This window comes from Etheostoma spectabile, unplaced genomic scaffold, assembly GCF_008692095.1.
Source record: "Etheostoma spectabile isolate EspeVRDwgs_2016 unplaced genomic scaffold, UIUC_Espe_1.0 scaffold406, whole genome shotgun sequence".
NCBI classification, from domain to species: Eukaryota; Metazoa; Chordata; class Actinopteri; order Perciformes; family Percidae; genus Etheostoma; species Etheostoma spectabile.
The window spans coordinates 299988-304816 of NW_022605605.1; positions in this window are offsets into that span (position 1 = coordinate 299988).

Consider the following 4829-nt stretch of genomic DNA (forward strand, 5'->3'; position numbering starts at 1 on the left):
AAAAAAAAAAAAAAAGAAACAGACTCGGCGTCCGGTTCCCTCGGCCTTTCGCATCCTGCACCTCTTCAGGGGCAATCAGGAGCAACAAGCTGTAATGTTACCCTACATGACAGATGTTCATCATCAGGTAGAAACAAGCTGTAATGTTACCCTACGACGATTTCATCATCAGTAGAAACAAGGCTGTAATGGGGGTTTTTTTTTTACCACCCTAGCAGGACAGATGTCAATCATCAGGGAAAACAGCTGTAGTACCCTACAGGACAGATGTTCCTCATCAGGGAGAAACAAGCTGTACTGTTACCCTACAGGACCGATGTTCATCATCAGGTTAGAACAAGCTGTATGTACCCTACAGGACAGATGTTCATCATCAGGAGAAACGAAGCGGTAATGTTACCCTACCGGACAGATTTCCTCCTCAGAAGGAGAAACAAGCTGTAAGTTCCTACAGGATCAGCTGTTGCAAGCATGAGGTAGAACAAGCTGTAATTTTCCCTACAGGACAGATTTCATCTCATTGAGAAACAGCTGTAATGTACCCTCCTACAGACAGATGTTCTCATCAGAGAAACAAGCTGTAATGTTACCCTACAGGACAGATGTTCCATCATCAGGGAGAAACAAGCTGTATGTTACCCTACGCGGACAGATGTTTCATCATCAGGTAGAAACAAGCTGTAATTCGAGACATGTTATAATCGAGCACTTAAGACTAACAGGACGATGTTCATCATCGGAGAAACAAAGCTGTAATGTACCTACAGACAGATGTTCATCATCGGGAGAAAAGTGTAATGTTACCCTACAGGACATATTCATCATCAGGTAGAACAAGCTGTAATGTTACCGTACAGCAGTTTCATCATCAGGTAGAATACAAGCTGTACATGTTAACCCTACAGGACAGATGTTCATCATACAGTAGAGAAACAAGCGTAATGTTTACCCTACGACAGTGTTCAACTCCCCAGGTGTTGGAGACCAATATTCTTAAGGTCGACACATTATGTGGAACCTACAGGGATTAGTAAGAAATCTTTTAGTTTCATCGATCCGCAAGACGTATGATTTTACATGAGCTGTGAATAGTTACTATACCAGGACAGAGTGATTTACATGAGTATGGGAGAAAAACGTATGCTGCTCATATACCTCAGGAAAGTAGTACCTAAGCAATCGATAGGTAGAAGTCTATCACGCTGAATAGTTAACTTTACAGCGACACTGTTTGAATATCTCTCTAAAACAGCTAAGTAAGTGGATTCCTAACACGGCAATTGTCAGGACTAATCTGTCTTCGGACAAACGCAAAAGTGTAATGTTACCCTACAGGACAGTCTGTAGAGAAACGCGTAATGCCTACAGGAATGTCATCTCGGGGACAAAAGCCTTAAGTGTTACTGTACCAGTGGGTCATCATCGGTGGAAAGGTAATTACCTAGGCATGTCTATACACCTAAAAGTGGTTTTGATGAGACACGGACATCAATTGAGTATCTTTTACTAAGGCTGCAAACATAGGGAGTATCCCTACAGAGATACCTGGTAGAGGACGATCCTAGTTAATGCTACACACTCTAAAGTAGTGATTATTTACATGGAGTCGAGTTGGCTGAGACTGCTAATAGTGTCTGTCCTGGTGAATCCTGCTCATACACGCTAAAAGTATGAATTATTTACACGGATCTGGTGAGATATGCTGCTCTATACACGCTAAAGTAGTGATTATTTTTAATGGGTCTGGGGTGGAGATATGCTGCTCTATACACGACTAACATAGTGATTTTTTACAACGGATATCGGTCTGAGATATGCTGCTCTATACACGCTAAACGTAGTGATTATTTACAGGAGATTCTGGTGGAGATTAATGCTGCTCTATACACGCTAAAGTGTGATTTTTACAGGCGGTCTGGTGGAGATAAGCTGCGCTCTACACCTAAAAGTGAGTGATTATTTACCGGAATCTGGTGGAATTAGCGGCTCTATACAGCTAATAGTGATATTTACATGGAGTTGGTGGAGATAGCAATGCATTTTGCGGATGTTTACATGTTTAAAAAAGGCTCTTACGAGATGTTGTAAGACGTAATAAAGTAAGTAAGTCGGAAGGAGGAAGGGAAAAGGAAAGGGGAGATAAGGCAGGAAGGAAGGATGAAGAGTTTTAGTTTTCCTGTCGCAGAGGAGAGACAAACTAGAAAATATTCACGATTAACAAGCTGACATCACACCTTTTTTTTACATTACATGACTCAAACTAATTAATGCTGATCTAGATTAATTGATAGATAATCTTGCAGGTTAATAAAACATCTGTTTCCTTCTCCAGATGATGTTCCTCTGACCGATGACGGCCTCTGAGCGCTTCGGGAGAGAAAATAAAACGCAGAGTCAAACCCCGTACACCGTGCAGAAATGGCGTCCGTCTCGTGGGTCGTTTCCACATACAGCTCTCGACACCGGACTTCGATTCATCACCGGCGGCGTGCGGCGGCAGTCCAAACCCATTTCCCCTCTGGTTGCCATGAGCGGGAAGCTTCGGCATCCCCAAAATCATCAGTCTAATCCAGCTTGCGGTGTTTTTGGGTCGGAGGCGGAGCCACAGCGACGGCGACCTCCGACCCCGACGGGAACACCTGCTTCTAAACGGTGATGTCACGCCCGACGTGAGTCTCATGCCAGATTTAAACAGTTTACGACGTAACGGTCGGACTGAAAGATAAGTTTTCGCATTATGAACAATAACAGAAGATGAAATCATTTCAGAAAACGTTGTAGCTATCTATGGTTGGTTAATGCAATTTACTAAACACCATTCACGACGCCTTGTTGTGCTTGATGCTAACTTGTAGCTAAGCTAGCGTGAACATTCGTAGTAGGTCCATTTATACTGGTGTTGACGTTACAGAAGTCTCTCGTAGCACTCGGAGGCTACTTCAGACGTTACAGAAGTCTCTCGTTAGCGTCTTGCTCCTTGTCACAAAGTGACGCATGCGTGACTCCATCTGCCCTCTCCTCTCATTGCAGTGACCATTTTGTCTTTTCTTAAGGGGGCGGCTGCGTAGTGAGGTCCACGCGTCAGTATCGGCCATCATAGAGGAGAGTTTTCCTTTTCAACCCCCTTTCCTTCTTCTCCTTTGTTGTGGTGGATGGAAACTCTGGAACATCTGGAGCGCAGGGAATGGCCCACGGAAACGAAACCAAGACCCGGCGAGCATTGGTGGAACCGACCGGGCGAGGAACCATCCAGAGGCTGCAAAAAAACACCCGAATCTCTGATGGAATCAGATTACGGCTTCATCTCCACCGCCTACGTTTTTTGGTTTAAGAAGGAAAATATTCAGCTACATTCCCCCCTCTCATGTCTCCCCTGCTTCTGTGTTCCCCTCTCATTCCCCCTGCTCTGGTGTTTCCCCCTCATTCCCCCTGCTCCGATGGTGTTTCCCCCTCTCATTCCCCCTGCTGTGGTGTCCCCCCTCTCATTCCCCCTGCTCTGGTGTTTCCCCTCTCATTCCCCCTGCTCTGTGTGTTTCCCCCTCTCATCCCCCTGCTCTGGTGTTTCCCTCTCATCCCCCTGCTCTGGAGTTTCCCCTCTCATTCCCCCTGCTCCTTCGTCCCCCCTCTCATTCCAGTATACATGTGTTTGATTGAGATTTGAGGTTTAAACAGAGATTAGTTTCTTTCTGGTGATAAAAACTCTCTGAGCACTGGATCACTTTGGCTCAAAACAACGCTAAAAACCAAACCGTAACCGTGGGGACGGAGCATTGAAAACATCCCTCTCAACACATTTGGCTTCAGAAGATCCGGACAGGTATGAGCTGAAATAACATCAAACAAGACATTTTACGTGTTTCTATAGCCAGTAGCTGGATGTGTGGACTATTGGATCTAGTTTTTCTGGACACACCGGACACCTTTTCAAGGATGTTCTGCGAGTCCGTGTGACCATTTCACGCAGAACCTGTGGTGATTACATCCCTCCAACGGCTCTACAGCCATACAACCTTGGTGATACTCACCATCCACGCTCTACAGCCATAAGAACCTGTTATGACATCACCATCACGTCTCTACATCCAATAGACCTGTGTGATACATCACCACCACGGCTCACAGCCATAGAACTGTGTATGACATCACCATCCACGGCTCTACGAATAAACCTGTGTGATGACTCACCATCCACGCTCACACCAATAAGAACCTGTGGTATGCATCACCATCCAACGTCTCTACCGCCATAGAACTTGGTGTGACTCACCATCCAACGGCTCTACGCCAATGAACCTGTGGTATGACATCACCATCCACAGCGCTCTACAGCGCAATAAGACCTGGGGTGAGACATCACACTCTTGTTTACATCTGATTGGTTGGAGACATTTTAAGGTGTTTCCGATTATTTACACTGAATCACACAACAGCTTCATACCGTCCATGATCAATCACATGATCACTATGGGCCAATCACAGACACCGTGGACAACATCACATGATCACTATGACCACACCCTCACATGACCACCGTGGGACAACATCACATTCGATCAATCCTGGGACAACACCACAATTTCCACTATGGGCTCAACACCACATGATCAATATGGACACACACTACATGATCATATTGTCACGGTGGTCATGTGATGTTGTCCCATAGTGATCATGTGATGTTGATCATGTGACGGTAGACGTCTGTTGTGTGATTCAGTGTAAATTAATGGAAACACCTTAAAATGTCTCCAACCAATCAGATGTCCACAGCGTGTGATGTCATCACCCCAGGTTCTTATTGGCTGTAGAGCCGTTGGATGGTGATGTCA